Source organism: Aegilops tauschii, chromosome 4 (assembly GCF_002575655.3).
Source record: "Aegilops tauschii subsp. strangulata cultivar AL8/78 chromosome 4, Aet v6.0, whole genome shotgun sequence".
Taxonomy (NCBI): Eukaryota; Viridiplantae; Streptophyta; class Magnoliopsida; order Poales; family Poaceae; genus Aegilops; species Aegilops tauschii.
In genome coordinates, this window is record NC_053038.3 from 459,880,455 (window position 1) to 459,892,912 (window position 12,458).

At 49.3% G+C, this 12,458-nt stretch overlaps 1 pseudogene; it reads right to left on the reverse strand.

Annotated features, from left to right (window-relative positions):
- Nucleotides 1-4,071: 4,071 nt before the first annotated feature.
- Nucleotides 4,072-7,322, reverse strand: LOC120963522 (uncharacterized; annotated as a pseudogene).
- Nucleotides 7,323-12,458: the final 5,136 nt, after the last annotated feature.

Sequence of the window (12,458 nt, forward strand, 5' to 3'; positions counted from 1 at the left end):
ATTGACAGAAAACATAGCCTCATCGATCCCCATGTGTAGTTGATCTCATCAACCGTGCACATAGCCGATCTCATCAACGACAACAGATCTCATCTGCCGCCTCCACATATCTAATATGCATACGATCTGAAACCAAATCCTATAGCAGAGGCTCTGATACCACTGTTGGGTTCTACGATAGGGTGCGTCGACTGCAAATTAAAATTTCCTACGCGCAGAACAGCCAAGAACATGCTACGGGAGATGGATCACAGTTCGTTACCACTAGACGCGCAGTGCCGTGCAGCGGAAGAAGAGTTGGGGCAGCGCGTCCGCGTGGATCGTCTCCTCCTCGTGCGATCTCCCTCGAATAGCCGATCGTCCGATCCCACGTACAGGTTCGCCGGAGCGGCGCGTGCAGGAGGAACGTTGTGCGGCGGACTGCTAGGTCCGATCACACAACCGGCGGCGAGTGGAGGTGTCTATTCGCAACACATGCAAACCCTAGTGACAGCACCGAAGCGATCAACCGCATGAGTGTGTCGCACCCCACTTTATATAGGCGTCCGTCGCGGGCTCAACACTTGGGCCTCGCACGGACCCTAAAGCCCATAAGTCTACTCGGCCACAATCCGAATATAGCTTGGATCACATCCGACCAGTGTCCTCGGATCCGACCTCGTAGGTTCCTTCCCTTAAGCGCGCGACCCCTATGGTTCAAGTCGGCTTGGTCGCAGTTCGGATCACCTTCGAACTGCACGGTTGGTAGCGGCCTCTAGCAAGGCATGCCGAACACCAAGCAGACTATGAAGCTGGCTAGGCGGACCTGTAAATCACACTTCCATTCCTTTTGCCACACGATATATGTTGCTGAGCTCAAGGCGAGTCTGTCATCCTTGTGCTAGCCCGACTTCTTTCTCGTTCCAGTGATGCCGACCACTATCCGGATTATCTCATAATCCTTGTCGCATGGCCATGCTTATCCTGGTCGGATCACACGAGGGGCCCAGAGTATATCTCTCCTGGTCGGAGGGGCAAATCCCATCTTGCTCGACCATGTCTCGCAGCATGGGTCTGGACAAGCCTGAAACCTACCTTTGTAACTACCCAGTTACGGAGTAGCGTTTGGTCAGCCCAAAGCAAGTCTGTCACCATCCCGAGTACATGTGCCAGCTCAGGTCTTAGGACATAGAACGTATGTTGTACTAGAGACTCACAGATGACATATCGCTGCGTCTCATAGTTGGGTCTGTCCGACTCGGACCTTATCTCGACTCGGATCCGACTCGGACCTTATCTCGACTCGGATCCGACTACGTCGAATCCGACCAGATCCTTCCAAGTCCATATTATCCGGTTAGCATCCAATGCTCCATGGCTAGTGAGACCAAGCCATCGACCGTGTCATATGCTAGTCTAGTTGGCTGCGCGTCCACACAGCCCTTTCGACTAGGGACCTTTTAGGACAGTCATCATACAATGCATAGTCCCACAAACAAGTCACGTACTTGCTGATACACATCATTGATAATGTCCAAGGACTATCTTTATTCATAAACACATATGAAATATCATCATACATGATAGCCTCTAGGGCATATCTCCAACACTGTGTGCATATGTTGTCTTTCATAGTTCTCTTGCCATCAATGCTACTAGACATCATCACACTACTCTTTTTTGGTGTGGACATTTGTCCACATATGCAATGCCTAAGTGCCAGGCGCCACACAGCGCAGTGCAGCGCCTTGGAGCTAGGCGTCACACAGTGGCACAAGCTATCTAGAGAGCAACAGAAGGTTGCAACCACTTCTCTGCCAAAAATTTCGCTAAGTCCAAGTGTGGCGCCTAGCTCCGAGGCGTTGCACAATATAGTGTGGCGCCTCTGAGCTAGGCGCCACACTGAGCTATATCTGGCTGTACCTTTCTTCTGCTCTCTGGAAATTTGTCTAGACGTGCAACGCCTTAGAGCTAGGCGTTGCATTGCATGGTGTGGCGCCTAGCTCTGAGGCGTGCATGTCTGGGACGAGCTATCCAGAGAGCAACAGAAACTTTTCACCCAGTTTCAGGGCCAAAAGATCTCTAAGTGTTGGTGTGGCGCCTAGAAGAGAGGCGCCACACTATATTGTGCAACGCCTCAGAGCTAGGCGTTGCACAATATAGTGTGGCACCTCTCTTCTAGGCGCCACACCAACACTTAGAGATTTTTTGGCCCTCAAACTGGGTAAAAAGTTTATGTTGGGCGTTGCACAATATAGTGTGGCACCTCACGTCTAGGCGCCACACCAACACTTAGAGATTTTTTGGCCCTCAAACTGGGTGAAAAGTTTCTGTTGCTCTCTGGGTAGCTCTTCCCAGACGTGCAACGCCTCAGAGCTAGGTGCCACACCATGCAGTGCAACGCCTGGAGCAGAGGCGCTGCACCGTTCAGTGTGGCGCCTAGCCCTTAGGCGCCATGGCTCTGTTAACCGCAGAAGTAAAAGATGAAGTGTTGCATACATTTCAGGCACATTTTCAATAATTATACATATACTTGCATCACAGGCCAAACAGTAATGATCATCATTATGACATTTTCAACACCTCTTCAACTTCAACAAAGACAACATTACTAAGAGTGACCATCACTTCAAGTTCAACATTACTAAGAGATACAATCACTTCAAGTTCAACATTACTAAGAGCTACTATCACTTCAAGTTCAACGAGTTACATAACAAAAAGAGGACGACGACTAGTTCCTTCCGCGCTTATTGCCGCCTCTTCCCCCCTCCTGACGGATATCTTCTTCTTCTTTGCACAAGCAACCGGCTCCGGCTCTGGTTCCTCCACCTCATCCACATAGTCATCCAAAGCCGCCATCCGCGAGGTGCCGACAGTCCTCTTGCCTCTTTCGGTGAAGTCTTCGGGTGTGTATTTATTGATTCCCCTCCTATGCTTTAACATATATGCTGACCGAACTTGATAGGTCTCCAAGGTCATGTCATCAGCAACCTATTAAAAAAACAAACGATGTGGAAAAGAACTTGTCTGAGGATAAAGTAAGCAATGCCTCAATAATTTAATATATGCTATTGGCATACCTCTTGGGTGACCACACCCACATCCTCATCCTCCAAAGGAGCACCATGGCCAGAAGTGGGATCCGATGGGGTCGCCGACCTAGACCGCTGAGGTGATACATATTCGGGGTCACGACAACCGACAAGGTTCGATAACCGCCTTAACCTTTGGCCTTGGCGCTGCAACATATACAAGTGAATGAGATATCGAACGTAGCAAGACATGTTACATGGAAAATTGAAGGAGATGTGAACCTTAATGAATGCTCGAAGTGCACCTTCCCCATCGCTTTTCCCAACCAGGGTTGTCTCCAGAATAGTCTTGGTCTCATCAGCTGCTTTTTTGATCTGGGTACGCTATGAACAAAAACGACATTAACGTGTTAGGCAAGCAAAGATGTGAATAGTGCGAATGGAAAGCAAACAGGGAAATACCACAAAGTTCATCATTGGAGCTGAAGGGACTCGGGTGCCTTCCCTGACTAATTTGTTGTACTAGTGCTGGGTTAGCTCATCGAAGACGGTGGGATCTTCCAAAATCTCCTCATTATACGCCGACTTGCATATCTCCACACGGGTACTTGCAAGAAACCATGTGAGGTAGTTGTTGAACGCGATCGGGCAGTGCTCACGAAGCTGGGATCATTTTTCAGCCTTAGCTTGCTCCACACTAAGCGCGAACTGTATGATATACTTCCCGTGATGCTTGTCCCAGTCCTTGATCTTCCGCTGTTTTCTCCTATCCTACCTGCAAGTTAGAAAACATAATATTAGCACCATCGAAACCACCGAGAAGCTGCTAAGTGCTCAAGGTTAATTCTATCTTACACGTGTAGCAACTTGTCCGTGTCCTCCCACTCCGGCGGGTGTGGCTGGAACAAACCAAACTGGCGGTACACCCGATGTGGCATGTGAAGCTCAACCGCCCAGTTGCATATGAGTGGGCATCGCATATGCCAAAGATCCCTATCCCTAAGGCACATCGGATTCAACACGAACTCTCTAGGGTTACCAAAACTATCCCCTTTTCCATACGGCCCCCATTCCACCTGCAACATAGCATAGAATGCAAAATTTATTTCGAGTTACAATAAAAGCATGAGAATCACTTATGCAATGTCAAGTCACCTGCTCAGTCGTAATCGTGTCCATCTCGCTCGTGTACAACTTGTACATGACCAAGGGATCATCTGTCGTCTCATTTAACACATCCCACTTGTAAGCCCAAGTGAGGAACCGTAGTGGGTCGTCTTTGTCGTCCCAATCCTCGTACTTCACGGTCTTCGGTCGTCCAACCGGCAATCGCTCCCAGCTCCATACAGAAAGTAAGAGCATACAACCACCAATACCTCCGTCCTTTGAGGTCCTACAACATGCTTCATCCAACTACACATAGAAGAAAACACGGTTCAATTAACAGGAAGATCGCATTGATAATGTACCAATGAAGTGAAAATAAACAATTGCCTACCTGTCTATATAAGTAAGCCAGTGTCGCCGAACCCCAACTCCATTTGCTATCGAAGACGGTCAACGCCTTCAGCCACATCCATGGAGCATTCTTGTCTGTGCCATCAGCAAACATAGTCCTGGATATAACATACCACATGTAGACACGAGCATATGTCTTGACCTCATCCTCATTAGCATCATCAGGGCAAGAACCAAAGTTCCATGCAATCCAGGTGAAAGGAGCACCGGCTGCAACTCTTTCCTTCTTGTCTTCTGCTTCTGGTTCCCGAGGCTCCGGAGGAACCATACCGATAAGGGCATGCATCTGCTCACGCCACCCATCAGAATCGGTGCTCATACAAAGAGGATTCCCCTCGATAGGAAGATCAGTGATCATAGCAATATCCTAGAGCGTCACGGTCATCTCCCCAGTCCGAAGATGGAAATTGTGTGTCTCCGGCCTCCAACGATCAACAAGCGGGGTGATTGATGCAGCATTGAGGGGTGGTGTCGACCGGCTGACCAACTGAATGAAAGGGAGGAGTCCTGTCTCCCTTACGTACGGTGTGTACCGCTCTTCATAGTGCATCCCCCCAAGGGTGAACCCGTGAGACCGAATCTTCAGAGGTGCAAGCTCCTATAAACAAGCAAATCAGAAAATTACATATAGGGCATTTGTGTTTGAAATAAACACAAAATTCATAATACTGGCCACTTTCATTATTACCCGCTGCTCCACCGACATAAAGTACGCCCGGTGTTGAGTGTCCCAGTGATCATCGAGAAGCCAAACCATCCTACAAAATTTCAAACAATAAACATACATTAGCTTACTCCCTATGCTTTATTTAATATGCGAGCATTATTTCATACGTATTCAACAATCGGTAAACACTAAAAGGAAAGTTGAATACTAATCTAAGATATACAATGAAAGGATGTCAACAATCATCACAAATACCCATCATAAATACTAGGGTCCAACAATGATTACAAATCATCTACTAATCCTAATCACACAAATCTATATCAATATTACAAATCTACACAAGGGTACCACCAAAACTTGAACAATCTAGGTTCCACAATGACTACAAATCCTAAATGACACCACACTATTTCAATTTATCATATAAAAATCAAATCCAGGCAAATCAAGGGTTCCACCAAAACTTGGCTAAATGAGACAAATGTGAACGAATTTACGGAGGAAAAGAAAGGGATCAGAGGAGAGTACCTTGTAGGATGGAATGGTGAAAAATTCCACGGACCAAATTCTCAGATCTGAAATTTTTTGGAGAGGGTATTGAGAGGGGGAGAGGAGCCAACCGCCGTCGGGATGCTTCTGTAACTGCTGCTAGAAGAATGGGGTGTGGGGGAGGGCTAGCGCGCGGCGGCTGCATCTAAATCACAGTGCAACGCCTACGGGCTAGGCGCTGCACATTACATGTGTGGCGCCTAGCTCTGAGGCACTGCACTGCTTGGTGCGGGCCCCAAGGCTGCCACGCTGGACAGAGGTGCAATGCCTACGTGCTAGGCGCTGCACCGTAGGGTGTGGTGCCTCCGTGTCAGGCGCCACTCAAAAAGGTCAGCTGAGTGAAATTTTTTAGGAGCAGTTCATTGTGTGAAATGATTTCATCCTGTTAGGGGCCTGATCTGGATCGAGAGAGGAAAGAGGTAGGTGGGGATTTCTTAGAGAGGAAGAATGCCAGGAAGGAGAAGGACAACTTCTCTCTTTAGTCTATTCGATTACAATAACTCTCGATGCCTCTGGATCGCTACCCGACTCGCTACTTAACAGCCTCACCAACCACACCGGTCCAGCTGTAACGTTTACACGACGGATGCACCACTCTGCTTCTCTGCTATGGTGACCCCACTGGTCAATGCTTGTGTCTTGATGAGGGCCCGCCTGCCAGCCGTGACATTCTCCCCTCCTTGAGAACCGCCTTGACCCCAAGGCGGTGTCGATGGAAACCTCTCCTAGAGCTTCTCTGGGTCTTCCCAAGTAGCCAGGTCAGCCGGTAGTTCGCTCCACTGCACCAGGGCGCGTAGCTGCATCTCGCCTTGGGAACGAACCATCTTGCACTCCAACACTTGGCTATGATAGTGAGGTGCCTGCAAAACGGAGTCAGGTGGAGGTAATTCTGCACTGACTGGAATGGTCGCCCCCACCGCTTTCTTCAGCAAGGATACATGCACCACTGGGTGAATCTTGCTGGTATCTGGCAGGTCAAGTCGATACGCCACTGCATCCACTTTAGCTTGAATGATGTACGGTCCGTAGTAATGGAAGGCCAGCTTCTGGAACGGTCACCTCGCCACGGAAGTTTGAATGAAGGGCTGTAGCTTTAGCAACACCGCATCACCAACCTCAAACGACCGATCGGTACGGTGGCAGTCTGCCTGTTTCTTCATTCGATCCTGAGCTTTCTTCAGCTGTTGTTGCAGGTGGTCCAGCAGGATCTCGCGCTCTTGCAACCACGCTGCCAGGTCCGGCACAGTGCTGTTGTCCACTTGATCGATGCCGAACTCCCGTGGCAGTTGCCCGTAGATTACTTCAAACGGAGTGCGCCCGAGCACGGAGTGGAAGCTGGTGTTGTACCAATATTCCGCCAACGAGAGCCACTTTGACCAGTTACCAGGGCAGGAATGCACTGAACAACGCAAGTACGTCTCCAGGCACTGGTTAACACGCTCGGTTTGCCCGTCCGTCTGCGGGTGGTACGAAGAACTCATCCTCAGCTCTGTTCTGCACAGGCGAAACAGCTCCTGCCATACCTGACTGGTGAAGATACGGTCCCTGTCCGATATAATCCCCAATGGCATCCCGTGGAGTCGGTAAATCTCATGCATGAAGGTCTTGGCGATGTCAAGGGCCGTGAACGGGTGTCGCAACGGCACAAAATGTGCGTACTTGGAGAATTTGTCAACCACTACCAGGATAGCATTATAGCCACCGGATTTGGGCAAGCCTTCGATGAAGTCGAGGGATATCACTGCCCAGGGCCGTTTTGGGATAGGGAGTGGCTGAAGCAACCCTGTCGGCGAGACTCTCTCAGTCTTGGCTTGCTGATAGGTCAGGCACTACTTGACGAACTCTTTCACTTGCTGTTTCCTCCCCTTCCAAGCAAACAGGCGTTTGATGCGGTTGTATGTGGCGTGAAACCCCGAGTGCCCGCCCGTAGCGCTGTCATGCAACGACCTGATGACATGTTGTTGAGTATCAGTGTCCGGTCCCAGCCAAACATGCCCTTTGAATCTCAGCACCCCCCTTGAAGCTGGTAATCTGGTTCAGCACTTGGGTTCAGCGCTACGCGCGCTAGCAATTCTTTTGTAGCAGCATCCTCCTGGTACCCTACCCGTACTACTTCCAGCCATACAGGTTTGCATACTGACAAGGCTGCTAGCTCTGTGTCCCGCCCGTGTTCTTTTCTAGACAAGGCGTCAGCTGCTCTGTTCGAGATCCCTGCCTTGTATTGGATCACGTACTGTAGCCCGAGCAACTTTGTAAATGCTCGCTGTTGGATGGGAGTGTTCAAGCGCTGGTCATTCAGGTGCAGGAGACTTTTTTGGTCTGTGCGCACCACGAACTCCGCGTGCTGCAAGTATGGGCGCTAGTGGTTGATGGCCAGGAGCAAGGCCAAACACTCTTTCTCGTATGCGGACAGCCCCAGGTTGTGAGGAGTCAATGCTCGACTGAGGTAAGCTACTGGGTGGGAATCCTGCATCAACACTGCACCGATCCCTGTTGCGCTGGCGTCAGTTTCCACCACGAAGGTCTTTGAGAAATCTGGCAGTGCCAGCACCGGAGCCTCAATTAGAGCTTTCTTGATAGCACAGAAGGCAGCATCGGTTGTGGGTGTCCAGGCAAACACCACACCTTTGCGTAGTAGATCTATTAGGGGCTTACTAAGTATTCCAAAGTTTCTGACAAACTTACGGTAATATCCTGCCAACCCGAGAAACCCACGTAGTTTCTTCACTGTATCAGGTACTGGCCAATCCCTCACGGTGCTCACCTTAGTGTCATCAGTTGACACCCCTGCTCACTTATCACGTGTCCCAAGTAGCTAATTTTTCTCTGAGCAAAGGCGCACTTTGAACTTTTGGCGTAGAACCCATTCTGTTGCAACATTTGCAGCACCTACGTCAACAAACTCACATGTTTCTCCAAGGTTCTAGAATGGACTAGAATGTCATCCATGAACACGAGGAATCCTTCTCACAGCAAGGGTGACAACACTATGTTCATGGTACCCTGGAAAGTCGGAGGTCCGCCCGTCACGCCGTGCGACAGCACCTGAAAGTGAAAGTAGCCATGGTGGGTCTTGAAGGCCATTTTGGGCTCGTCCTCCGGCAACAATCTGATCTGGTGGTAGCCTGCTCGGAGGTCCAGCTTCGAGAATGCTACCTCTTGAGCACTGCGTTGGTTTTCCCTTGAAGAGGAAAGGGTGATGCAGTAAAGTAGCGTAAGTATTTCCCTCAGTTTTTGAGAACCAAGGTATCAATCCAGTAGGAGATCACGCACAAGTCCCACGCACCTACACAAACAAATAAGAACCTCGCAACCAACGTGATAAAGGGGTTGTCAATCCCTTCACGGTCACTTACGAGAGTGAGATCTGATAGATATGATAAGATAATATTTTTGGTATTTTTATGATAAAGATGCAAAGTAAAATAAACGGCAATAAAAATAGCTAAGTGTTGGAAGATTAATATGATGGAAAATAGACCCGGGGGCCATAGGTTTCACTAGTGGCTTCTCTCAAGATAGCATAATCTACGGTGGGTGAACAAATTACTGTCGAGCAATTGATAAAAAAGCGCATAGTTATGAAAATATCTAGGTATGATCATGTATATAGGCATCACGTCCGCGACAAGTAGATCGAAACAATTCTGCATCTACTACTATTACTCCACACATCGACCGCTATCCAGCATGCATCTAGAGTATTAAGTTCATAAGAACAGAGTAATGCTTTAAGTAAGATGACATGATGTAGAGGGATAAACTCATGCAATATGATATAAACCCCATCTTTTTATCCTCGATGGCAACAATACAATACGTGCCTTACTGCCCCTGCTGTCACTGGGAAAGGACACCGCAAGATTGAACCCAAAGCTAAGCACTTCTCCCATTGCAAGAAAGATCAATCTAGTAGGCCAAACCAAACTGATAATTCGAAGAGACTTGCAAAGATAACCAATCATACATAAAAGAATCCAGAGGAGATTCAAATATTGTTCATAGATAATCTTGATCATAAACCCACAATTCATCGGATCTCGACAAACACACCGCAAAAGAAGATTACATCGAATAGATCTCCAAGAAGATCGAGGAGAACATTGTATTGAGATCCAAAGAGAGAAGAAGCCATCTAGCTAATAACTATGGACCCGAAGGTCTGAGGTAAACTACTCACACATCATCGGAGAGGCTATGGTGTTGATGTATAAGCCCTCCGTGATCAATGCCCCCTCCGGCGGAGCACCGGAAAAGGCCCCAAGATGGGATCTCACGGGTACAGAAGGTTGCGGCGGTGGAAATAGGGTTTTTGCTCCGTATCTGATATTTCCAGGGTATATGGGTATATATAGGAGGAAGAAGTACATCGGTGAAGCAACGGGGGCCCCATGAGGATGGAGGGCGCGCTGGGGGGTAGGAGCGCCCCCTGCCTCGTGCTCTCCTCGTTGATTGCTTTACGTAGACTCCAAGTCCTCTGGATCATGTTTGTTCCAAAAATCACGTTCCCGAAGGTTTCATTCCGTTTGGACTCCGTTTGATATCCTTTTCCTTCGAGACAGTGAAATAGGCAAAAAAACAGCAATTCGGGCTGGGCCTCCGGTTAATAGGTTAGTCCCAAAAATAATATAAAAGTGTATAGTAAAGCTCATTAAACATCCAAAACAGAATATAATATAGCATGGAACAATCAAAAATTATAGATACGTTGGAGACGTATCAGAGAACCACATGGAACCTGCCAACTCATCCAAGAGCTCGTCGATCACTGGCATTGGATAGCGCGACTTGATGGTTATTGCATTGAGATGCCGGAAGTCCACGCAAAATCTCCAAGTCTGATCCTTCTTTTTCACCAAGAGTACCGGAGAAGAGAACGGGCTAACACTAGGTGTGATAAGCCCTAGCCGCAGCATCTCTTTCACTTGTGCTTCAATCTCATTTTTCTGCTCCGGGGTGTAGCGATATGGCCTAAGATTCACTGGTTTCGCGCCTGCCACCAGAGGAATGGCGTGATCCCATGGTTTCCGTTGGGGCAGTCCTGACGGCTCGTCAAACACCACTTGAAACTGGTCCAAGACACGCTAGATAGCAGCTGGGAGAGGTTCCTGTTGTTCTGCTTGGTCCGACAGACAGAGCATCACCACACCAGCAATTGCGTTCGCTTGTTCCATTTGCTCTAATTGCTCAATTGAGATCTGTGCTGGTTGCTTAACTTCCTGACGTAACCCTTGCATTTGTATCAGTTGCCCTTGGTGGTGGAATTGCAATGTTTTCTCAGTCCAATCAATCAACATTGGTCCACAACTTTCCAACCAGTCCATGCCAATGACCATGTCATAGCAGCCCAGAGGAAGCACCCGCAGATCAGTACTGAACTTGTGCTTCTGCGCCTGCCATTGACATTCTGGAATATATCCGGAGTAAGTGAGTTTGCCACCATCTGCCACTCTGACTGTCACCGGCTTGAACTGACAAATGCGATTGGCAAAGCGCTCTGCTACTGACTCGCTGATGAAACTATGGGAGCTGCCCGAATCGACCAGTATCAAAACTTCTTGCTTGTCAATGTGCCCCAACAGACGGACCGTGCGAGGCGTTGTTTGCCCTGTGGTGGCCAACTTAGAAATGGACATGAGCTGTTCTTCCTCTTCTTCGTCTGCTGCTTGATCCTGACGATCATCCCCCTCAGCCTGAAGCAAATCCAGCAGCTCTTCCACGACATGCAGTTGTACCGTGGCAGCACACTGGTGGCCTTGGCCCCAGCGTTCCCCACATTTAAAACAGAGCCCTCTTGCTCTGCAGTAGTTGCGAAGCACCGCCACGCGACCGTCGCCCCGGCCTTGATCGGGTCGCCGATCTGCTGCGTGTGCCCCGTCGACGCCGCGCCTGTCCTCCGCTGCGGCTGGTGGAGGAGGCGGCACTGCGCGCGGTGGAGGCGCAGCCAGTGCCAGCAGGGGTCGCTGCTGAACACGCCCAGGTCTGGACGCCGGAATTCCCTTCGAGGCATCGCATCCAATATCTCCTCCTGTAACAGAGACAAGGAAAAGGCAGTATCCAAGTCTCGGGGTCGATGTAATGCAACACCCGCTCTAATTTCCGCATGCAACCCATCAACGAATTTGGTTGTGAAATACACAGGATCAAACCCCGAGTTGTGAGCTAATATCTGATGCATCAATTCCTCAAAGCGTGTCATGTATTCCGACACTGTCCCTGTCTGACCAAGTGCTGCAAATTGACGGAGCTGCGCCTGGTACTGGTCTCGTCCGAATTTGCCGCACAGAGCAGTGCAAAGCTCTTCCCAAGTGAATGATTTCGTGCCTAGTTCGTGCAATTGCAACCAACGCGTTGCGTTGCCTGTAAAGTGCAGTGTAGAGACCCGAACCCACATCTCCTTGGGGATGTCATACACATCGAAATACTTCTCACACTTGGATTTACAGAATTGTGGATTTTCCCCCATCGAATTGCGGAAAATCCAACTTCGAAAGAGCCCAACGAGCCTGGTGCGAGTGGTGGTACTCGTCCTCTGGAACACGACTCAACTCTAAGCTGCGGGAACTGGAATTGACAACAGGAGAATAGAACGCACCCTTGGCCGGAGGCGGTGCCAGGGTGGTGACCACCCCGTGTATCATGCCCCCGGAGTTGTTGATGACGTCGTGGCCACTTGGCCCGTGGTGCCCCGGGTCGGCCGCTGGGGG